The sequence below is a fragment of the Salvelinus fontinalis genome, chromosome 12 (genome assembly GCF_029448725.1).
Source record: "Salvelinus fontinalis isolate EN_2023a chromosome 12, ASM2944872v1, whole genome shotgun sequence".
NCBI classification, from domain to species: domain Eukaryota; kingdom Metazoa; phylum Chordata; class Actinopteri; order Salmoniformes; family Salmonidae; genus Salvelinus; species Salvelinus fontinalis.
In genome coordinates, this window is record NC_074676.1 from 44,635,332 (window position 1) to 44,660,620 (window position 25,289).

Genomic DNA, 25,289 nt, shown 5'->3' on the forward strand with positions numbered 1-25,289 from the left:
ATCTTAGGCTTGTGTGCAGCTTCTCAGTCATGGAAATCCATTTCATGAAGCTCCCGACGAACAGTTCTTGTAGTGACTTTGCTTCCAGAGGCAGTTTGGAACTCGGTAGTGAGTGTTGCAACCGGGGACAGATGATTTGTACATGCTACGCGCTTCAGCACTCAGCTGTTCCATTCTGTGAGCTTCTGTGTCCTACCACTTCGCAGCTGAGCCATTGTTGCTCCTAGATGTTTCCACTTCAAAATAGCAGCACTTTTAGTTGACCGGGGCAGCTCTAGTAGGGCAGACATTTGATGACCTGACTCGTTGGAAAGGTGGCATCCTATGACGGTGCCACATTGAAAGTCACTGAGCACTTTAGTATGGGCCATCCTACTGCCAATGTTTGTCTATGGAGATTGCATGGCTCTGTGCTCGACTTTATACACCTGTCATAAATGGGTGTGGCTGAAATAGCACACCCTGAGAAAATTATTTTATATAGAGGTGCTGACTAATGGCGAATAAACTATATTTCATTTGTTGTCTTGCCATCGATTACACAGGCTTTGTGACCTATTACTTGGTCGACTCATACCAACATCTCTGCGCATTAGGGGTGGGATAATCTAAATACGGTGCATTCAGAAAGTATTCGGGAGCACGTGATGCCGCGGAGCTGAGCAGACGTTGACAAACCGAGCCCTTCAAAGTTATTATATTATTACCTAAATAACAACGTTGAAACAATATTCTAACATCGGCTGATAAATTGTCAAGTACTTACCTTCCCAAAGAGCCATGGACCTCCGACCGAGAGGCAAGAAGGACGACCAAAACGTTGTTTTGCGAGCCTGCCAACATGCTGCGAGCCTGCCAACATGCTGCGAGCCTGCCGACATGCTGCGAGCCTGCCGACATGCTGCGAGCCTGCCAACATGCTGCCTACTCTCCTCCGGGAAATTTAGGATGGTAACAAAGGTCTTTCTATGAAAATTGATAAGAAATCGTCTGAACTCCATTCTTCCATTAACGACCTGAAATCCTCCATGAATGATCTCCTTTTGAGAACGACTGAGGCAGTGTTGCGCATTAGCACAGTTGAAGATACCCTCGCTCGACATGACCAGGCCTTGATGAAACTGCAAAAGGACAATGCCTACCTCAAAAACAAGGTAGATCAGATGGAGAACCAGAGTAGACGTAGTAATATCCATGTGGTGGGATTGAAAGAGGACAGCAAGGGCCGTGACCCGGTCCGTTTCTTCACTCAATGGATCCCGGATGTCCTAGGCATAATCAACTTCACCAAGCCACTGGAAATCGAACGCGCCCACAGAACATCAGCGCCGAAACCCCGGCCAGATGAGCCCCCACGGGCCGTCCTGATCAGGTTCCTCCGCTTCCAAGACAGAGAGAAGATACTGCAACTCGCAAGAGCCAAAGGGGACATCACCATCGATGGCAAGAGGGTCAGCCTTTTCCCGGATATGAGCGCGGATCTCGCCAGACGTCGCAAGCAGTTCAGACCTGCCGCCAAAGCACTGAAGGTGAAGAACATCACCGGCTACCTCATCCACCCTGCACGGATGAAAGTTCAGTACAAAGGCCGAAGCCATCTCTTCAACACACCGGGAGAAGTGTTCACTTTTCTCAAAGAACTGAGCAACGTCTGAGCCAGGACGGTCTCTTTGGGGGATAAGATGCAGTTTGTTTGTTTTCTCTTATCCGGACTGAACCGCTGATATCCTCCGGTCGCTATAATTGATTTGTACATTTTCAACTAACCGTATCTTTCCGGGGTGAGTTCTATTACATTTACAGGAGAGTATATTTTGGTTTAGTCCATATCCACTGGGCGAAGCAAATAAGTGGGTTTAGGCCCACTGCTTTCCCCCTCATTTATGTTAATCTTTCGAAAAGAGACTCAAGCAGCCCTTACCGTGGGCAGTAAATATTCAGCCATAAATGTCTATTCACAACGTTTGTTTTCAACTTAGAGAGCTCGCAGGTTTTAGTTTACGCCAAGGTTTAGCTAGTAAGAGCAAGATGGAAAGCGAGCAGCAGCGTATCTCTACAAGTGTATTCATGTTTGATTGTTGGGATTGTTGTTTTAGTCTGACAATCGGGGTGGGTGGGATTTTATTTTTTATTTTTTTCCTTTTTTCTATGTTTATTGTTTCCTTCCTAAAGAGACACATAGGTCACTTCTGTGTTCAAACCAATGTTGAAACAGTTCCTATCTACATATGATAGATTTCCATTCAGTTACATATTTGAAACCCAACCTATGCTTAATCCACTAAAATATGTCACATTCAACATAAAAGGTCTTAACAGCCCGATTAAAAGGAAGAGAGTCTATACATACCTTAAGAAATTAAAGGGTGACATCGTGTTTTTACAAGAAACACATCTTACAGCCAGTGAACACAAGAAATTGAAGAGGGAATGGGTAGGACACGTTTTTGCGTCCTCTTTTAACTCCAAAGCAAGAGGAACTGCAATTTTGATAAGTAGACACATCCCCTTCTGCGTCAACAACACCATCTCTGATCCCTCTGGCAGGTTTGTTTTGGTGCAGGGGCATATGTTTTCAGAGTCTTGGGCCCTATTGAATATTTATGCTCCTAACTTCGATGACCATATGTTTATTCAGAATGTCTTCCTTCAGGTCTCTCAAGCACCACCAGGATGGCTACTGGTTGGAGGAGATTTACATTTTTATTTAGATACAGTTCTTGATCGGTCCTCTAATAAACCCTCACTTCTTACCAAAGCCGGCAAGCTCACCATGTCATTCATGAAAGATCTCAATTTACTAGACATCTGGAGACAGTTGCACCCACAGGATAGGGACTACTCTTTTTATTCACACCCACACAAGACACACACACGCATAGATAATTTTTACTGTCGACACAACTGTTTCATAGAGTGTTAGATGTCGAGTATCTCCCCAGATTACTTAGTGACCATTCTCCCCTGGTATTATCAATCTCCATTCCTACCAAGGTAAATGGAGCATATAGATGGAGACTAAATTCTACACTCCTAAAGCAACCTAAATTTTGTGCATTCATCAAAGAGCAGATCAATATTTTCACTTTGACAAACAAACCCTCTGCTCCTGACAGTTTCATTCTTTGGGACACATTGAAGGCCTATCTGAAGGGACAGATCATTTCCTATACTAAAGGGCTGAAGAGAAAACACGGTGCGGAACTGAGTGCCCTTGAATCTGAAATCTCAGAGCTAGAGAAAACATACCAGAGAGGCCTGACTAAAGATCTATACAGGCTTTTGGTAAATAAAAAACTGAAATATAATATTCTGAACACATATCAAGCTGAGAGGGCCATCACTAAATCAAAACAGCGTTATTACGAGCTTGGAGAGAAAGCTCACAAAGTTTTGGCATGGCAACTGAACGCAGAGGAAAGTAAGAGGACAATTAATGCTATAGAAACTCTCACTAATGAGATATCTTTCGACCCTACTGAAATTAATAATACTTTTAAGAAATACTATGAAGACCTCTACACTTCCCAATCAAGCGATGATCTATCAGAGATCGACTCCTTTCTCTCCTCTCTCAACCTCCCATGCCTGTCAGGGGAAGACAGCGAGCGCCTGAGTGAACACTTCTCAGTTCCTGAATTGTTGGAGGCCATTAAATCCTTACCTTCTAATAAATCTAATGGGGAGGATGGCTTCCCTCCAGAGTTCTATAAAGAATTTAGGGAGCTGTTGGTCCCCTAACTTATGGAGGTACTTAAAAAAAGCCAGGGAAGACAACTGCTTTCCAGAGTCTTTCTCTCAAGCAGTGATTACTGTAATCCACAAGAAAGGGAAAAACCCGCTAAAGTGCGCCTCCTATAGACCAATCTCTCTCCTTAACACAGATTGTAAACTGGTCACCAAGATGCTATCTAAGAGACTGGAGTCATGTCTTCCCCTGTTAGTAAACCCAGATCAGACTGGCTTCATAATTAATAGATTGTCCTCCAATAATCTCAGAAGGTTCTTTGATATAATTCACCTTGCTAACAAAAACAAAATACCTAGTGTCGCAGTCTCCCTCGACGCTGAAAAGGCCTTTGATAGGGTTGAATGGCCATACCTCTTTCGCGTCTTGGAAAAGTTTGGTTTAGGTACCATGTTTGTAAATTTGATAAAATTACTCTACAAATCTCCTAAAGCTAGGATTGCTACCAATGGGATTACTTCCTCCTCTTTCCCTCTCTATAGGGGGAACAGACAAGGTTGCCCAATTAGCCCCCACCTCTTTGCCCTCGCCATCGAACCGTTGGCTGAGGCTATTAGAACGTGCCCTGACATACATGGCTTTGAGGTGGGCCCCCATACCCATAAATGATCACTCTTTGCGGACGACCTTATCTTATTTCTAACAAACCCAGAACACTCCCTCTCTCACTTGCAGATCCTACTACAGTGTTATAGTTCTTTCTCTGGATATAAGAACACAATTTGACACAAAGGTCTTTTTTATAAACTAATAGAAAGTGGTATTGGAGGGAAAACATATGATGTTATTAAATCAATGTACACTAAAAACAAATGTGCGGTTAAAACTGGCATCAAGCAAACAGACTTCTTCTCTCAGGGAGTTAGAGTGAAAGAGGGCTGCCCAATAAGTCCAACACCATTTAACATCTACATTAATGAATTGGCAAAAACATTAGAAGAATCAGCAGCACCTGGTATCACCCTACACAACACTGAGATCAAGTGTCTGCTGTACGCAGATGACCTGATGCTCCTGTCTCCCACTAAGGAGGGGTTACAGCAGCATCTAGATCATCTGCATCGGTTCTGTCAGACCTGGGCTCTGGCCGTTAACCTAAAAGAAACAAATATAATTATATTCCAAAAAAGATCAGGAAATCAGGATGACAAATATAAATTATATTTGGACACAGTTCTATTAGAACACACCAAAAACGACACGTATCTAGGACTAAATATCAGCAACACAGGTAGCTTTCACATGGCTGTGAATGAGCTGAGAGACAAAGCAAGAGCATTCTATGCCATTAAAAGGAACATTAAAATCGAAATTCAAATTAGAATCTGGCTCAAAATGTTCCAATCAGTTATAGAACCAGTTGCTCTATATGGTAGAGAAGTATGGGGTCCACTCTCTAACAGTGAATATACCAAATGGGACAAACATCCAATCGAAATACTGCATGCAGAGTTTTGCAAGACTGGATTGCAAGTGCAAAGAAAAACTCCAAATAACGCAAATAGAGCAGAATTGGGCCAATACCCACTACTCATTTAAATAGAAAAAAAAGCCATCAAATTTTACAACCATCTAAAAACTTGTGACCCCAAAACATTCCATCACACAATGTCAAGAGATGAAACAAGAGAAGAGTCCCCTCAGCCAGCTGGTTCTGAGGCTCAGTTCACTAACCCAAACCAACCCCATAGAGCCTCAGGACAGCACTCAGAAAATCTGGCCCAACCAAATCATCACAAAGCAAAAATAAAAATATGTCACCTTTTGGAAAGACACCACAAAAAATCTAAGTAAACTTCAATGCTATTTGTCGCTAAACAGACGGTGGCAGACTATCTGACCATTTTGACTGATAGAAAACTGAGGAAAACACTGACTAGGTACAGACTCAGTGATCACAGTCTGGCTATAGAGACCGGTCGTCACAGACAAACCGTGCTGCCCAGGGAGGACAGGCTGGCTATAGAGACCGGTCGTCACAGACAAACCTGGCTGCCCAGGGAGGACAGTCTGGCTATAGAGACCGGTCGTCACAGACAAACCTGGCTGCCCAGGGAGGACAGTGTGGCTATAGAGACCGGTCGTCACAGACAAACCTGGCTGCCCAGGGAGGACAGTGTGGCTATAGAGACCGGTCGTCACAGACAAACCTGGCTGCCCAGGGAGGACAGTGTGGCTATAGAGACCGGTCGTCACAGACAAACCTGGCTGCCCAGGGAGGACAGTGTGGCTATAGAGACCGGTCGTCACAGACAAACCTGGCTGCCCAGGGAGGACAGTGTGGCTATAGAGACCGGTCGTCACAGACAAACCTGGCTGCCCAGGGAGGACAGTGTGGCTATAGAGACCGGTCGTCACAGACAAACCTGGCTGCCCAGGGAGGACAGGCTGTGCTCATTTGTGGACGTAACTATGTTCTCCTTTGTTTATCTGTCACTTCTATTTACTGGTCAATAGGAAAGGGATTCGAAGACAATCTTTCATATGACACTTCATGCGACAGTCCCGTCATCCAATCCCTGTAGTCTGAATTTTTTTGTTCTGCTATTTAAACATAGGAATAGCTCTGCCATCTCTGTCAAAATCTAATCGAATCAAAAAATCGAATCAAATCAAATGTTATTTGTCACATGCGCCGAATACAACAAGTGTAGACCTTACCATGTAATGCTTGCTTACAAGCCCTTAAAACCAACAATGCAGTTTAAAAACTAGTGCTATAGTCAACAAGTGATACAAAGTGCAGTGTTCAAATGGGTTATAGGTACTTTTGGCTCCTAAATCAACAGAATAGTTTAGACATCACTGAAAGGTTTGATCGTCAGAAGCATTGAACTAGGCTGAAATCGAGTTCAATCTAAGAGTAGTAAAACCCTGAATTCCGGGACTAAAATAACTGCTGAGAAATGTGACACGGTAAGATTAGGAGCTGTACAAATTCTGGATTGCGTTTCAAGACTTTGTGTGAGTTGCCAAAGATCAAGTGAATATCACAGACTGCTGAGTTGGTTTGGAAAACATCATTTCACATTTACCAGTAATAGTACAGTAGTTGTCATAGTGAGCTTGACTTAACGTACCCTGGGGTGAACGGTTGACTAATTGAAGGCGATAGAGCACTCACAAACTGAAATCAGCAAAACATTTCAGCTTCAGAGTTCAAATCAAGGCAAGGCAATGTGTTTTTATTTTATTTGTTATCCTTGAAGAAACTGTTGTCAGTTTGTAAAGGGCATGAGATCTTGATATGGTGTCATCGTGTATTAATTGTAATGCCATGACTGGTTTTATTAAAGCTCTGATGAAATAACGTAATGAATGTGTAATGTAATGAATAATGTGGTATACAATTAAAGCTATGAATAATGTATGAAATAGATTGTTTGTATCACGGTAAACATTGATATATTCATACTGAATTAATGTACGATTTATACTGTATTAATATACCATTTATACTCTATTAATGTACCATTTATACTCTATTAATGTACCATACTTTTGACACAAAAAATCTCTACAAATGTCATCATGCTGACATCATACTGTAAAAACTCCTAAATACATTTGAAAAAAATCGAAGAAAATCGATCTATGTAAGTTTCTCAGCAAGAATAGTCTTACCTCCTTATTGTTCTGCTTTTCACACCTTATATTCCTATGATGTCACACAAGTATCTTCTTGAGTAATGACTCTAAGGCTCTTATTCAGTCATTTCCTACAGAGTGAAATCCTGCTGGTCAGTTGCTTTTAAGTCCATGTTTGTGAGCGCTCTTTCAGTAACTGTCCTTTCAGCCTGCCACGCGGTGAATATACTCCCCCTGTGCACTCTCACTCTCTCTCCTTCCTCTCTGTCCTTCCTCTCTCTCTCTCTTTCTCTCTCCTTCCGCTCTCTCTCTCTCCTTTCTCCTCTCTCTCCTTCCTCTCACCTTTCTTTCTCTCTCTCTCCTTTCCATCCTCCATCTCTCTCTCCTTCCTCTTTCCTTCCTCTCTTTCTCCTCTCTCCTTCCTCTCTTTCTCCTCTCTCCTTTCTCTCTCCTTCCTCTCTCTCTCCTTCCTCTCTCTCTCTCTCTCCTTTCTCCTCTCCCTCTCCCTTTCTCTCCTTCCTCTATCGCTCTCCTTTCTCCTCTCCCTCCTCTCTCTCTCTCTCCTTCCTCTCTCCTTCATCCTTCCTCTCTATCTCTCTCTCCTCTCTCCCTCTCTCTCCTTCCTCTCTCTCTCTCCTTCCTCTCTCTCTCTTCTTCCTCTCTCTCTCTTCTTCCTCTCTCTCTCTCTCTCCTTTCTCCTCTCTGTCTGTCCTTTCTGTCTTTCTTTCTCTCTCTCTCTTCTTTCCATCCTCCATCTCTCTCTCCTTCCTCTTTCCTTCCTCTCTTTCTCCTCTCTTCTCTCTCCTTCCTCCCTACCTCTCTCATCTCTCCTCCCTCTCTCTCTCCTTCCTCTCCCCCATCAATTCAATTCAATTCAATTATATATATATATATATATTTATATGTAGACTTTGACAATGAAAGTAATGAACTTGCCATGACAATAAAGCCAATTGAATTGAATTGAGAGAGAGAGAGAGAATATATATATATATATATATATATATATATATATATATATATATATATATAGTAGTAGTAGTGGACATGTGATTACCATTAACAGCAAATACAACAACAATATTAATGAGTATAACAATACATTGAAGCAATAGCAGTAGACCAGTCTCAACACGACTGAGAAGCCACATGACATGGTATGAAAGACAAAGCAAAACTACATGGGAAATATTATCGACATTACATTGCACTTTTCACTGGCTGTCCCTCAGGTTGTGGCAGGAGGAGACATTTTGGCTTTTCACCCAATAAATATTAGATGTTTTCTTCATCTTTTATAGTTTCAAATTCGTTGTATTGAATTATAGTTTTGGGAAATAAATATTCTCGTAGGTCTGAGTATTTGTCACAGTGTAATAGGAAATGCAGCTCTGTCTCTACCTCTCCCCTGGAGCACAGTGAGCACAGCCTGTCTTCTCTGGGCAGCACGGTTTGTCTGTGACGACCGGTCTCTATAGCCAGACTGTGATCACTGAGTCTGTACCTAGTCAGTGTTTTCCTCAGTTTTCTATCAGTCACAGTGGTCAGACAGTCTGCCACCGTCTGTTTAGAGACAAATAGCATTGAAGTTTACTTAGATTTTTTGTGGTGTCTTTCCAAAAAGTGAAATATTTTTCTTTTTGCTTTGTGATGATTTGGTTGGGCCAGATTTTCTGAGTGCTGTCCTGAGGCTCTATGGGGTTGGTTTGGGTTAGTGAACTGAGCCTCAGAACCAGCTGGCTGAGGGGACTCTTCTCTTGTTTCATCTCTTGACATTGTAGAGCTGTGTGATGGAATGTTTTGGGGTCACTTGTTTTTAGATGGTTGTAAAATTTGATGGCTTTTTTTTCTATTTGAATGAGCAGTGGGTATTGGCCCAATTCTGCTCTATTTGCGTTATTTGGAGTTTTTCTTTGCACTTGCAATCCAGTCTTGCAAAACTCTGCATGCAGTATTTCGATTGGATGTTTGTCCCATTTGGTATATTCACTGTTAGAGAGTGGACCCCATACTTCTCTACCATATAGAGCAACTGGTTCTATAACTGATTGGAACATTTTGTGCCAGATTCTAATTGGAATTTCGATTTTAATGTTCCTTTTAATGGCATAGAATGCTCTTCTTGCTTTGTTTCTCAGCTTGTTCACAGCCATGTGAAAGCTACCTGTGTTGCTGATATTTAGTCTTAGATACGTGTCGTTTTTGGTGTGTTCTAATAGAACTGTGTCCAAATATAATTTATATTTGTCATCCTGATTTCCTGACCTTTTTTGGAATATAATTATATTTGTTTCTTTTAGGTTAACGGTCAGATCCCAGGTCTGACAGAACCTATGCAGATGATCTAGATGCTGCTGTAACCCCTCCTTAGTGGGAGACAGGAGCATCAGGTCATCTGCGTACAGCAGACACTTGATATCAGTGTTGTGTAGGGTGATAGCAGGTGCTGCCGATTCTTCTAATGTTTTTGCCAATTCATTAATGTAGATGTTAAATGGTGTTGGACTTATTGGGCAGCCCTCTTTCACTCCAACTCCCTGAGAGAAGAAGTCTGTTTGCTTGTTGCCAGTTTTAACCGCACATTTGTTTTTAGTGTACATTGATTTAATAACATCATAGGTTTTCCCTCCAATACCACTTTCTATTAGTTTATAAAAAATACCTTTGTGTCAAATTGAATCAAACACTTTCTTGAAATGTACAAAACACGAGTAGATCCTGCCTTTGTTTTGGTTTACTTGTTTGTCAGCTAGAGTTTGGAGGGTGTAAATGTGGTCTGTTGTAAGATATGTTTTTTAGAAATCCAATCTGGCTTCTGCTCAGGACGTTGTGTTCGTCAAGGAAATGATGTAGTCTGCTATTTATAATACTGCAGAACATTTTCCCCAAGTTGCTGTTAATGCATATTCCTCTGTAATTATTTGAGTGAAAGTTGTCTCAATTTTTATAGATTGGTGTGATCAATCCTTGGTTACAAATATCGGAGAAAATATCTGCAGTGAGGATAATGTTGAAGAATTTGAGTATATGCAATTTGAATTTGTGGTCTGTATATTTGATCATTTTATTTAAAATACCATCAGCACCACAGGCCTTTTAGGGTTGGAGCATGCAAAGTTTTTCCAATAATTATTCTTCTGTAATTGGGGTATCCACAGGATTCTGATAGTCTTTGACTGCTGATTCAAGGAGTTGTAATTTTTCTTCTATATCTTTTTGTTTCCTGGCTCTTTGTTATATTGCTGTAGAGGTTTGCAAAGTGATTTCTCCACATATTCCCATTTTGGAAAGCCAATTCCTCCTGATGAGGTTTGTTTAAGTTATTCCAATTCTCCCAGAAGTGGTTTGGTTCTATGGATTCCTCAATTCCATCTGATTTATAATGTGTTGTTCCTTTTTTGTTCTTAGGGTGTGTTTGTATTGATTCAGTGTTTCCCCATATTGAAGGCGTATATTTTTGTTGTCTGGTTCTCTGTGTTTTTGATTAGATATATTTCTCAATTACTTTCTTAAATTTCTCCAATCATTATCAAACCATTTTTCATTATCTAATGTTTTTGGTTTGCTCTTATGTTTCTTTAGATTAGCCAAGGAGGCTAATTTGTCAAATATAAAGTTTCTGTTCCAAACGGCCAAATGTACACCTTCATTGCTGAAGGAGAATGTTAAGGCTAAAAAGTTGTCCAGGAGAGATTGTATTTTTTGGCTACTAATTGCTTTACGGTAGATGTCTGTACTGTTTGGGCCGTGATGCTTCATGGTTGGGTTCTGCTCTTCTCAGATACACTGTGATTTTACTGTGGTCTGAGAGAGGTGTTAGTGGGCTGACTGTGAAGGCTCTGAGAGACTCTGGGTTTGGGTCGGTGAGGAAGTAGTCTACAGTGCTGCAGCCAAGGGATGAGCTATAGGTGTACCTACCAAAAGAGTCCCCTCTTAGCCTACCATTGACTATGTACAGACCCAGTGTTCGACAGAGATGCAGGAGCTGTGCTTCGTTTTCGTTTTTCACTTTCTCATAGTTGTTTCTGGGGGAGGGGGGGGGGGGGGGGGGGGGGGTTCTGTGGGGAGAGAAAGGTTGTTGCTTCCTGGTAGATGTTTATCTCCATGACTGTTAATAGTGTCCGGTTCTTCTGCTGCTCTAGCATTCAGGTCTCCACAGACCGGTACATTGCCTTGGGCCTGAAAGTGACTAATCTCCCCCTCTAGAATGGAGAAACTCTCTTCATTGAAGTAGGGTGACTCTGAGGGGGGATTGTATGTGGCACAGAGGAAGACGTTTTTATCTGTTTAGCCTCCTTGTTGATTTTAACCAGATAAAGAATTCTCCTGTTTTGATCAATTCGATCAAATTAAATAGTTCAGATTTATACCATATTAGCATTCCCCCTGAGTCTCTGTCCTGTGTGATTCCTTTTAATTTAGTGGATGGTAGGATTATCTCCCTATAACTTAGTGGACAGCCAGTGGAAACATCACCTCTGCACCATGTTTCCTGTAGTACTACAATATCAACATCATTAATTTCTTTCAGGAAGTCTGGGTTTCTGCTCTTGACCTTCAAAATGAGACAAACACTCACAATCCAAGAACTATTCAAATAGGATTTTTCAATTAACGTAACGTCTTATTATGCAAATGTGATTTGTTTATCATTTAAGATAGAATTTGTGTCATGCCACTTGGGTGGATGTAGTGTGAGGATGGTGGAGTTCTTGTGCTCATCTTACCATGACCCTCTGCCTATCACATGTGAGCATCCATGACCCTGGGCCTATCACATGTGAGCATAGTAGACTCAGCATTTGTTTAATGTCACTCATTTGGTTGGTGGGGGCTGGGCCAGTTGCTCCTCTCACAGACTGCGCGTAGCTCTGCCTGCTGGGCTGTGGCTCCTCCAGGTGTGGGTCTGCGGTGGGGAGGATGGGGTGGTAGGCCTCGTCTGGGTGGGTCTGAAGCTGGGCTGGGGTGGTCTGTGCTGTACTGGCTGTGGTGGGCATTGAGGTTGGTGCTGTGGTCGTGGTTGGGGGGTCCAGGGTGCTGGTCCGGGATGTTGTCTCTGTGATCTCGGCAGGGTGGAGATTGCTCCGCTGTTCCTGGGTGGAGAGGTCGGGCTGCGGTTTAGAGCGACGTCCTTGAGAGTTTTGGCAAGGATGGTGACTGTCTCCCTGTACAGGTGAGCATAGTCATGGAGACAGTTCAGATCGAGGGTGGGATGGTGGGCCAGGTGTACATTGGGTCGCAGGGCACAATGCTGACGTTTATTCTTTGGAATGTGGCAGGGTGGAAGTCCTTCCTCTGTAGAAGGGTTGACACCACGATCCTTGAGTTGGGGAAGATTGCGGAGGCCTTCTCAATCACTCCCCATAGTGAAGTGGCCACCCTCTCCTGCTGAGCACGCAGGTCGTTGCTTCCAGTGTGTATGATTATGTGGTTTGGGGACACGAGCTGGGCCTTATCAAGCAGCTCCATGGCACTCTGCGTTGTTGGGCAACACACCTTTCTCCTTTTGTGTCTAGGGAAAAGTTTATTCTCCTGAACAAACTTTCCATTTGAGTCCATCAACAGGATGATGTCAGCCAGTGTGTCTTCTGGACTGGAGGGGGTAGAGTGGGGGGCTGGTGGGTGTTGGAGCTGGATTGTGGCTGGTCTGTGCTGGTGCCGCTGTCAGTGGGAGGTTGTTCTGTGAGCTGGGGGGGAGGTGAGCAGCAGGCAGGGCTGGGGAGGTCTGGCTGGTTGAGGTGGGCTTCTCTGCTGTGTGAGGCCAGGTCATAGAGTGGTGATCTACCTGCTTCTGCAGCCTGTCCTCTTCCCTTTCTCTCCTGCAGCCTGTCCTCTTCCCTTTCTCTCCTGCAGCATGTCCTCTGTTCTCTTTCTCTCCTGCAGCCTGTCCTCTGTTCTCTTTCTCTCCTGCAGCCTGTCCTCTGTTCTCTTTCTCTCCTGCAGTCTGTCCTCTGTTCTCTTTCTCTCCTGCAGTCTGTCCTCTGTTCTCTTTCTCTCCTGCAGCCTGTCCTCTTCCCTTTCTCTCCTGCAGTCTGTCCTCTGTTCTCTTTCTCTCCTGCAGCCTGTCCTCTTCCCTTTCTCTCCTGCAGTCTGTCCTCTGTTCTCTTTCTCTCCTGCAGCCTGTCCTCTGTTCTCTTTCTCTCCTGCAGTCTGTCCTCTGTTCTCTTTCTCTTCTGCAGCCTGTCCTCTGTTCTCTTTCTCTCCTGCAGCCTGTCCTCTGTTCTCTTTCTCTCCTGCAGCCTGTCCTCTGTTCTCTTTCTCTCCTGCAGTCTGTCCTCTGTCTTCTTTCTCTCCTGCAGTCTGTCCTCTGTCTTCTTTCTCTCCTGCAGCCTGTCCTCTGTTCTCTTTCTCTCCTGCAGCCTGTCCTCTGTTCTCTTTCTCTCCTGCAGCCTGTCCTCTGTCCTCGTTCTCTCCTGTAGTCTGTCCTCTGTCCTCTTTCTCTCCTGCAGCCTGTCCTCTGTTCTCTTTCTCTCCTGCAGCCTGTCCTCTGTTCTCTTTCTCTCCTGCAGCCTGTCCTCTGTTCTCTTTCTCTCCTGCAGTCTGTCCTCTGTTCCCTTTCTCTCCTGCAGTCTGTCCTCTGTTCTCTATTCTCTCCTGCAGTCTGTCCTCTGTCCTCTTTCTCTCCTGTAGTCTGTCCTCTGTTTCTCTTTCTCTCCTGCAGCCTGTCCTCTTCCCTTTCTCTCCTGCAGCCTGTGCTCTGTCCTCTTTCTCTCCTGCAGTCTGTCCTCTGTTCTCTTTCTCTCCTGGAGCCTGTCCTCTGTTCTCTTTCTCTCCTGCAGTCTGTCCTCTGTTCTCTTTCTCTCATGCAGCCTGTCCTCTGTTCTCTTTCTCTCCTGCAGCCTGTCCTCTGTTCTCTTTCTCTCCTGCAGCTCCTCTCTTAGTGTGGTCCGATCGCTGTCTTTTTGGAGCTCTCTCATCTCCTTTGTTAGATCAGCCAACTCTCTCTTGAGTCCGTCTCTCTCTTGCTGAACCTCTTTCAGCTGTGTTGCAAGGCTGCTGTCCTGCTCTGTCCGCACCTTGGTTAGGAGCTCCTCTAAGGTGTGGTTGTCTGGTTGCTGTTTGCTCTCCCTGAGCAGGACCACCTCCCCCTCCAGTCTGGTGAACTCATCCCTCATGGCAGCCATGGTGGTGAGGATGGCCTGAGCCTGCTCTGCACTGACGGGGTCGCTCTCCTCCTGGGGCGTGTCCTCCACTATGGTGGGAAGAGAGGTGCTGGATGTGCCTTTTGGGTGGGGATAGTAGGGGTGAGGGTGGTGCTGGTGGAGTTTGTCTTGTGGGAGGGCATGTCACTGGTGGTATCCTTCTTTCTCTGCTCTCTCTTAAATGGTCTGAAAGTCTGTTTCAAACAGCCTAAGATTACCTTGCACCATGACAGTCCCAGTCTTGTAGAGGTTGATTGTTATCATGGTGCTGTCAGGGTCGTCTGTCTCTTAGACTTTCAGCTTCCACCCATTACAGATTCCCTCTTTCTTTATGGATGGGTAGTGAGAGCACACTGCTGAGTGCCATGTATTTGGCTAGTCATTGAGAAAGATAAGATTACTCACATCACCATTTTTGTAGAGGTCTGTGAAAAGGGTTTCTGGCCTCCCCTTTAGTAGTTTCTGTTTAAAAGCTTTCCTCGTTGTGTCATTCTGGGCCTCTGGAGGGTAAAGAATGGATTCAGAGCTGAGGGGGAGTGGGGACATGGTGCCTGTGGGCTCTGCTACTACTGTTGCTGCTGCTCTGTTCTACTGGCCCATTGCCATAGCAACCGGTTTATTTGTCTGCTGCTGTTGCTAGCTAGCTCTAATTTAGTTCAAAAAACAGCAAAAAAACTGAGATATTTTTTAAGTTAGTCCGTGCTCCTTTTGGTTTACTCAGTTTGGTCATTTGAAGTAGTTGTATTAACTCCCCTTGCTAGGTTTGTTATAGATCATTTTTTTCTGTCTAGCTTGTTAGTCAGCTGGCTTTGTTTTTGTTGTGATGCTAGCTAGCTAGCTAGTGTCAAAACTTCTTAAAACTTGAGGCGCAAAGTTACTTTTTTTCTATTCTAATTGAATAGAGTTGTTGTTCATCACTTCTTGTCTGGAATTCTTTTTCGATTCAAGTGTTTAACTCGTTCTAAAAACAAGAAAATATGAGATATATCAGGAGCTCATGTTGATCATCTCTTTCTCTCCTTTCAATTCAATTCAATTCAACCTTTTTGACATGGCAAGTTCATTATTACTTACATTGTCAAAGTATACATATAGAAAATATATATATATATTTATATACATATAAAATATATATATAATATATATATATTTCTCTCCTTTCTCTCTCTCTCTCCCTTCTCTTTCTCCTTTCTCTATCACTCTTTCTCCTTCCTCTCTCCCTCTCGCTCTCCTTCCTCTCTTTCTCTCTCTCTCGCTCTCTGTCTCCATCCTTTCTCCCTCTTTCCTGTATCTCCCTCTCTCCTGTCTCCTCCTCTCTCTCTCTTGTCTCTCTCAACTCCTCCTCTCTCTCTCCTGTCTCTCTCTCTCAATTCAATTTGCTTTATTGGCATAATGTAACAATGTACATACTGCCAAAGCTTACTTTGGATATTTACAATATGAAAATAATAAGTCTCTCTCTCTCCCTCTCTTTCTTGCTTTCTTTATTTTAAATTATTTGGTGGTATTATACATTTTGTATTGTAGATATGTAGTGGTGTTTGGGCCCCAGGAAGAGTAGCTGCTTCCTTGGCATCAGATAATGGGGATCGCTAATAAATACAAATTCCAAAATACAATCTCTCCCCCCTCTCTCAATTCAAATTAATGGGAAACATATGTTAACATTGCCAAAGCAAGTGAAGTAGATGAAAATTGAATTAAATTGAAATAAACAATGAAAATTAACAGTAAACATTACACTCACAGAAGTTCCAAAAGAATAAAGACATTTCAAATGTCATATTACGTCTATATACAGTGTTGCAACAATGGGCAAATAGTTAAAGTACAAAAGGGAAATAAATAAACATAAATATGGGTTGTATTTACAATGGTGTTTGTTCTTCACTGGTTGCCTTTTTCTTGTAGGAACAGGTCACAAATCTTGCTGCTGTGATGGCGCACTGTGGTATTTCACCCTGTCGATATGGGAGTTTGGGTTGGTTTTTGAATTCTTTGTGAATCTGTGTAATCTGAGAGAAATATGTGTCTTTAATATAGTCATACATTGGGAAGGAGGTTAGGAAGTGCAGCTCAGTTTCTACCTCATTTTGTGGGCAGTTTGCACATAGCCTGTCTTCTCTTGAGAGCCAGGTATGGCTACGGCTGCCTTTCTCTATAGCAAGGCTTTGCTCACTGAGTCTGTACGTAGTCAAATATTTCCCTAATTTTGGGTCAGTCACAGTGGTCAGGTATTCTGCCAGTGTGTACTCTCTGTTAAGCACCAAATAGCATCCTAGTTTGCTCTGATTTTTTGTTAATGCTGTCCTCAACCAAGGAGGGCCTACAGCAACACCTACATATTCTGCAAAGTTGCTAGATATTGGCAGGAAGTGGAGGTGAAGAGGCCGGAAATGGAGGTTCTAGGCTGGCGTGGTTACCTGTGGTCTGTGGGTTAGGCAGGTTGGACGTATTGCCAAATGATCTAAACTAACATTGGAGGCGGCTTATGGTAGAGAAATTAACGCTCCCTCAAAACTTGAGACATTTGTGGCATGCTGTGTTTGATAAAACTGCACATTTTAGAGTGGCCTTTTATTGTCCCCAGCACAAGGTACACCTGTGTAACAATCATGCTATTAAATCAGTTTCTTGATATGCCACACCTGTCAAGTGGATGGATTATCTTGGCAAAGGAGAAATGCTCACTATCAAGGATATTAACAAATGTGTGCATTTTAGAGAAATAAGCTTTTTGTGTGTAGATAATCTTTACATTCAGGGTATCCCCAAACTCGGTCCTCGGGACATCAAGAGGTGCATGTTTTTGCCCTAACAATACACAGCTTGATGATTCATTTATTATTTGAATCAGCTGTGTAGTGTTAGGGGAAAAACCAAAAGGTGCACCCTTTGGGGTCCTGAGGACCGGGTTTGGGAAACGCTGCTGTAGGGGGTACAGATTTCAGTTGTATCAGTTTTACTGTTTTGAGTAATGCCACCGCTAAGCCACGCCTCCAATATAATATCCCAGCGTGTCTTGCCTTTTCGAGTGAATTGTAGAGTTACCACCCACGGCTGTATTTGTTAGAGACAGAATTGAATTCCTTCCTTTTCAATCTTTTGGCCATCGCCAAGTGAATTCCTGAGTAAATGTTATCATTTTAATTAAACTCGTTATGACAATACACTGGATATCTCATAAGGATTTATTTTGAGGCCTAGTTTTATTCATGGCTTTCAGGCCAAAACTTTCTCGAAATCCTGAGTTTCAAAAAATCCTGGTTGAAAGTTTTCCAGCAATCTTCCAGACAGAATTTTTGGAAAACCTGGGAATTTTACAAGTCACGTTATGCTGGCTTGCAAAGTGATGTGTAATTCCTATTGGAATCCCACTAGAGTTAAATTACCTTACAGTTTACATTTGTATTCACTCACAACCTGTATTCATAATAACTACCAGGCTTGGGTAAAGTATGAGGCGATTACTTAAGCCATTTAAACCGTAAAAAACATTTCAGTAATGGGTGCAAAAAAATTGAACTAAATTATTGTATTAGTTTAGAAAAAAACGATGTTATTTATCTTTGTATAAAATAAGATTAATCAATCAATCACTCAATGTACATGTAAATACACAGATTTTTTTTAATCAACCTGCAGGAGAGCATCTTGGGAAACAAATTGTATTTGTTATCATATCTTAAAACATTTTAGTTGGTGTGACTTCTAATTTAGTTTTGAGTCAGTACCACATAAACATTTAAGTAATAAAGACTTTTCATTGACTTCGAGTTCAACTTACTAGAAGTATTTGAGTTAAAAATGCCTTGGGGTTTACAGTGTAGTAATAGTACAGTATTTAGTTTGCATATACCCCACCCATTCCGCTCCCCCATATCCAAATGTGTGCCACCCATGAGTGAGAAACCTACATGCCAAGTCTGAACCTAGAGGTTCTACCTTTTTTTAAATGATTTTACCACATTTTTCAGACTGTTCAGCCTCCAGTCCATCTCACCTAGGTTATAGAAAATGTGCTCTTTCGGTATTTGTCCAGTAGGTTTCCTCAAGGAGAAAGCCTACCCTTTATTGTAAAAAATAATAGAACAAAAACACTATTTTACTACAGTAAAATGTAAATACTACAGCATGCAAACATACTACATGAAATACAGAAAAATCAGCAAGTACACTTCAGTGAATACTATAATACCTATACAGTAGTATTACATCAGTATTCATACCATATTATAAACTGGGTTGGTTCAAGCCCTGAATGCTGATTGGCTGACACGGGTATGACAAAACATTTATTTTGTACTTTTCTAATTACATTGGTAACCAGTTTATAGTAACAATCTGTTGCTAATCATACCCTTTGTATCTGTCTGAGTGTGTTCTGTGCTCCACAAAGAAGCCACCTAATTGTTGTATCATAAAATGACAATTGGGATGTTGAGTACCTGTTCAGTGATCTGCCAATTATATAACGTTTAAAAACGGTGTATAATTTAAAAGGCAGCCGGTGTCTTTTATCCACTCAGTTTTCTCATTTGAGTAGCAATGGAGCCAGAGGAGAAGGTGCCATTTCGTGATACTTGGGTGCTGTCCTGTAGTCTAGATCCTCTTGATGAATAACAATATGGAAACGTCCAACAGGTGTTCTCAGCCCTCCTGGACTATTGAATGTTAATAAGTGTCATGATGACCTTTTATGCCTCCATTTGTCTCAACTAACATCGTATACTTGGAACCAAGTAAGAAGAACCTATGAAACAGTGTGTTGACATGTTCACGACATGACCATTTGTGAATGTATATGACAAAGTATTGTGTATTCATTAAGAGCCAACCCTCCGAGAGAGTTGCAGACTTTTTCTCCAGTCAAGGTAACTAGAAGCTTCACTGATCAATGTGTGCGTGGGAGTAGTGGGATGTTTTGGGGTAGTGGGAGTAGTGGGATGTTTTGGGCTAGTGGGAGTAGTGGGAGTAGTGGGATGTTTTGGGGTAGTGAGATGTTTTGGGGTAGTGGGAGTAGTGGGATGTTTTGGGGTAGTGGGAGTAGTGGGATGTTTTGGGGTAGTGGGAGTAGTGGGATGTTTTGGGCTAGTGGGAGTAGTGGGAGTAGTGGGATGTTTTGGGGTAGTGAGATGTTTTGGGGTAGTGGGAGTAGTGGGATGTTTTGGGGTAGTGGGAGTAGTGGGATGTTTTGGGCTAGTGGGAGTAGTGGGATGTTTTGGGGTAGTGGGATGTTTTGGGGTAGTGGGAGTAGTGGGATGTTTTGGGGTAGTGGGAGTAGTGGGATGTTTTGGGCTAGTGGGAGTAGTGGGAGTAGTGGGATGTTTTGGGCTAGTGAGATGTTTTGGGGTAGTGGGAGTAGTGGGATGTTTTGAGGTAGTGGGAGTAGTGGGATGTTTTGGGGTAGTGGGAGTAGTGGGAGTAGTGGGATGTTTTGGGGTAGTGGGAGTAGTGGGAGTAGTGGGATGTTTTGGGGTAGTGGGAGTAGTGGGAGTAGTGGGATGTTTTGGGGTAGTGGGAGTAGTGGGATGTTTTGGGGTAGTGGGAGTAGTGGGATGTTTTGGGCTAGTGGGAGTAGTGGGATGTTTTGGGGTAGTGGGAGTAGTGGGATGTTTTGGGGTAGTGGGATGTTTTGGGGTAGTGGGAGTAGTGGGATGTTTTGGGGTAGTGGGAGTAGTGGGATGTTTTGGGGTAGTGGGAGTAGTGGGATGTTTTGGGGTAGTGGGAGTAGTGGGATGTTTTGGGGTAGTGGGAGTAGTGGGATGTTTTGGGGTAGTGGGAGTAGTGGGATGTTTTGGGGTAGTGGGAGTATTGGGATGTTTTGGGGTCGTGGGAGTAGTGGGATGTTTTGGGGTAGTGGACACCTTTTGGTAACATGAACACATTTAGCATCTCCTGGCTTCCACAAGCCACTGATGCAAACTTTTGGAAACAACTACATTTTAAAAAGTCTAATAAATCCTTGTAATATAGCCTACACCTCCACGATAAATCCATTATTTATTTTAGACGGGTCTAAAGAAAGATGATGTAAAGAAAATGTAGTCTATTTCAGAAGAACAGAATAGCATACTCTGAGTTGTCGTTATGTTAGGTACTGATCTGGCTATGCCATATGGCTGTGGGCTACACTAGTTAATTTAGCAGACAAGATTTGGTTAGAATTCAATGGAATTATTTGATATTATAGTATGAAGAATACTATATATATATGTGGGCTCCCGAGCGGTGCAGTAGTCTAAGGCACTGCATCTCTGTGCAAGAGGCGTCACTACAGACCCTGGTTTAATTCCAGGCTGTATCACAACCGGCTGTGATTGGGAGTCCCATAGGGTGTCGTTTGGCCGGTGTAGGCCGTCATTGTAAATAAGAATTTGTTCTTAACTGACCTGCCTAGTTAAATTAAAAATATACAATTTCATAAAATAGAAAGGATATTTTCTCCAAATGATTTGAGGGTGTGCACACATGCGGCTATTCTGTGTTGAGCGGTTCACAAAGAAACAAGTCCTCCTATATGCTTAAATTATAGTTATTTATGTAACTTTAGTTGTTCTACAAACGTTGGGCTATATGTTTTGATTTTTAATACATTGCATGCGACTCTAATGATGATTTGAAAAAAGTTGCTTGTTTTTTGTGCTGGCACAGCCAGAAGAGGACTGACCACCCCTCAGAGCCTGGTTCCTCTCTAGGTTTCTTCCTAGGTTTTGGCCTTTCTAGGGAGTTTTGCCTAGCCACTGTGCTTCTACATCTGCATTGCTTGCTGTTTGTGGTTTTTAGGCGGGGTTTCTGTACAGCACTTTGTGACATCAGATGATGTAAGAAGGGCTTAATAAATACATTTGAATTTGATTGACTTCATCAGTTCCACATTCACAATTTGAAAAACACTTGATAATACCATGAATTTCCTGGCGGCATCCTCTTTGTGGCCGTAATGCACCCCAAAAAATTCATGCCTTTTTCAGCGATTGGCCGTTGTTCCCTTCTCCGTGAATGCAGTGTGCTCCAAAGCGCCTCTCATTCACATGGCTCTGTTTCACGGGATCAGGTCTTTTTCACAGGATATAAGTGAAGATAGACACTTCTGGGATGCAACTGCGTGTGTCCTTATCCATTTCCGAGGTGCATATTGAAGATATTGATTGAACTGGCTACATTTACTTTCGTCAGCCAACAAGATGAACAGCAAAAGCACTAGCCTATGTCAATCTACTACCCCCTATAGTACAAAAGCACTAGCCTATGTCAATCTACTACCCCCTATAGTACAAAAGTTGACATATTCTATTCTGCGCCAGAAATAAATATTGCAAACATAGTCTGGGACAGTAGATCCCAAATTAATACAACCACTAGCATCAACAAAAACGTTTTTACGCAATGAGGCTGACGCAACAGATCAGAACATTTATCTTAAAATGTTGAAAACGATTAGGCGATTTCTTCACATTATAAGCGCAGCAATGCGCATACTGCAGTAGGCTTTAAGCGCAAATGTTCCATTAGCGGAAAACACCATTCTTAAAAGTGTCCGCAACTGCAATTATGCAATTTAATGCTTTTATTATAAAGGTGCATTTTTATGGTGAAAATGATCTTCCCCAAACTTGAAACTCACGTGCTACGTATGTATGCCAGTTACTCTACACCCTTTGTAAAGCAGATTAATGTGCTTAATTGTAAGTTATTTGGTCACTTTAGTTGTGATACAAACCTTGTCAAAACATATAGGCCTATGGGCTAAGCTACATGAAGTGTGCGACTATGATTCGAAACAGACGCCAAAAGAAAAAGGCATTGTTTCTTGCCTTAAGCTGGGGATCATTAATAAGTGATAATATATTGTCACCCATCAGACTATTCTTGATTTAATCTGTTTTTTTACTGTACATACACTAAATAATATATGTTTGAAATTTGTTTTGATTAAGAATGGACCATTATCATCAACTGTCTCGAAACAGGGGCAGGTTCGGAAAATACATGTAATCTATGCACTGACATAGTGAATGGAAGACGATTTCCCGTGTTTCATTTTCATGCCAGCCAGGTAGACTATACTCATTTTGTAAGCAATGTTCTTAATGTTAGAAAAGTTGATAAAAAGATATAGTAGGCCTAGCCTATAGAAATCTGATCGGATACTCCTCTTTTTAGTAGAGGCCATCACCCTGTTTTCTCACGCAATTGCATAGCCTATAGAAATGTTGCGCAACATGGGCTCATGAGGGCTTATGAAGTGTTTGATTAGATTTTCGATTACATTTGCATTGATGTCAGAGTGATTAGAGGGACAAAAGATTGCTGAGTACCAGGCAGTTAGCATGTTTGATAGGCTACTAATGACCAGCAGCAGCATCAGAGCTTGGAGAAGCCTAATTACTGTGACTAAAAGGTCACATGGAATTTGACTGCCTTCATGACTCGTGGCCGCCTGTGTGGCGGTAATACAGTCACAGCAACAGCCTTAGTGCCCGACCTCACTAATGCTCGTGGCTGAATGGAAGTAAGTCCCGTTGCAATGTTCCAACATCTAGTGGAAAGACTTCCCTGAAGAGTGGAGGCTGTTATTTATTTTATTTAACCTTTATTTAACCAGGAAGGGCTCATTGAGATTTAAAATCTCTTTTTTAAGAGCGTCCTGGCCAAGATAGGCAGCACCAAGTCTTTACAAAAATTACAGACAGACAAAATGAAAAACTACAAGTAATCTAGTAAAAAAACATTGAATTCACAAGAGTATAACAAAATCAAAAACAGCAAATTAAAAACATTGACAGGTCAGGGAATCAGCCTCAAAATCCTTCATCAGTGATTTAAAAAACACCAATCGGGACAAGTTCTTCCAGTTTAAAATGATTTTGTAAGGTGTTCCAAGACAATGGCGCAGAGTACATTAAAGACCTTTTACCAAATTCAGTTCGGACATTTGGAACAGTTAGCAGGATAACGTCTAGCGAAGGAAGAGAGTACCCACCACATTTCTGAACAATAAAAATGCCCAAATAAAAAGGTAGTAAACCCAAAATGGCTTTGTAAATAAAAGTATACCAGTGACTGAGCCTACGAGTGACTAGAGAAGGCCAGCCAACCCTGGTATGCAAAGTGCAGTGGTGCGTAATGGTTTTGCAGTTTAAAATAAATCTTAAAGTGCCATGGTAAAGAGTGTCAATTGATCTCAAACACTGAGCGGAAGCATTCATATATAAAATAGCAGCAAAGGGTAACTCCATATTGATGCTCATGATTTTGGAATGAGATGTTCGTCGAGCAGGTGTACACATACTTTTGGTCATCTAGTGTGTGTTTATTTGACTTCTATTATATAGACTTAAGTCATAATCATATTGCAGGACATGTCTCTCCTTTCATAACATGACTGATTTATTCCCCCTCTGCTACAAATATTAGGCTACCAATTATTCAATGCTTATTAAATAGCCAACCATGCTCAAGTAAATAGACTGGTAGCCTATTACAGTATAGGTTACAGTATCGCTGTGCGATATAGCGATATAGCCTAATAGCCTACTTACCAGAAACACAATCAAAATGCAACATCTTTTGCATAGATGTGTGGGTTGTAGGCAGCATTTACTTTTAAAAAGTTCAATAGACAATCAGTCTTGCAGAATTCGAGGCCAGTGTTTGGCATTCGCTATAGGCCGCATTTTTGGTTTGAAAAAAAAGCATTTGCGAAAGATTAAAACCTTCTGCCCACACATCTACAGAAATATGAGAATATTTGCTGTTCTGCTTTCTTGTAGAAAATGACGTGGCCCAGTTCCATGAGTGAGCGTTCATGTGCAGAGGATTAGCATTTGAATTAATATAATTATCAATTGTGTGTAGTGACCACTTTTGTCTTTCCCGCCCTTCTCAGTCCACACCCACTTCCCTTTGTCCACCAAGCCGTCATATTGGCTTAGCCCACTAGGGAATCTTCCCTATCATCTGTTAGTAACAGATCTACTGTTCTTTGTTTATGCATTTCTGTGATTATTTAGTTAGTAAATAAATGATTAAGCCAGTTGGTGTATGGATGATTCATAGTAAAGGATGGGTTTGTGCAGACAACCAACAATTTACAACTTTTGGAATGTGTCACGTTCCTGACCTATTTCTGTTAGTTTGTTGTATATGTTAGTTGGTCAGGACGTGAGTTTGGGTGGGCATTCTATGTTTTCTGTTTCTATGTTGGTTTAAGGGTTGCCTGGTATGGCTCTTAATTAGAGGCAGGTGTTTTGCGTTCCTCTAATTGAGAGTCATATTTAGGTAGGTTGTTTCACAGTGTTCGTTGTGGGTGGTTGTCTCCTGTGTCAGTGTTTGTCGCACCATACGGGACTGTTCGGTTTGTTTTTGTACATCGTTTTTTTGTCTGTTCGTGAGTTCTGCGTTGTATGTGAGTTCGCATGTCCAGGTTTTGTCTACTCCGTTTTGTTGTTTTGTTAGGTTATAGTGAAGTTCGTGTTTTCGTCTTTTTCTGTAAATAAATATGTCAACTTCAGAAGCTGCGTTTTGGTTCAATCCATGCTCCTCCTCTTCGGATGAAGAGGAGGAGGACTACCGATCCAGAACCACCCACCGATCCAGAACCAAGCAGCATGAGTTCGAGCAGCGGCCAAGAAATCAGGACTCATGGACTTGGGAGGAAGTATTGGAGGGAAAAGGTCCTTGGGCGCACATTGGGGAATATCGCCGCGCTCGTGAGGAGATGGAAGCAGCGCGAGCCCAGGAGCGATGGTATGAGGAGGCAGCAAAGAGACGTGGCTGGAAACCAGTGAATCAAGCCCAAAACTGCA

General features: G+C 42.3%; 1 protein-coding gene and 1 pseudogene across 1 annotated transcript in view; one reads left to right on the forward strand and one right to left on the reverse strand.

The window, feature by feature from the left end:
* nmur1a (neuromedin U receptor 1a) overlaps window positions 1-7,958 on the reverse strand; it is a 40,373-nt gene extending 32,415 nt beyond the window's left edge. The window contains exon 1 of the mRNA XM_055940925.1: window positions 7,373-7,958. The gene's annotated coding sequence lies outside the window, so the exon portion shown is untranslated. The remainder of the gene's footprint in view (window positions 1-7,372) is intronic.
* A 10,531-nt stretch (window positions 7,959-18,489) lies between these two features.
* Window positions 18,490-18,546, forward strand: LOC129867715 (U7 small nuclear RNA; annotated as a pseudogene).
* The last annotated feature ends 6,743 nt before the right edge of the window (window positions 18,547-25,289 follow it).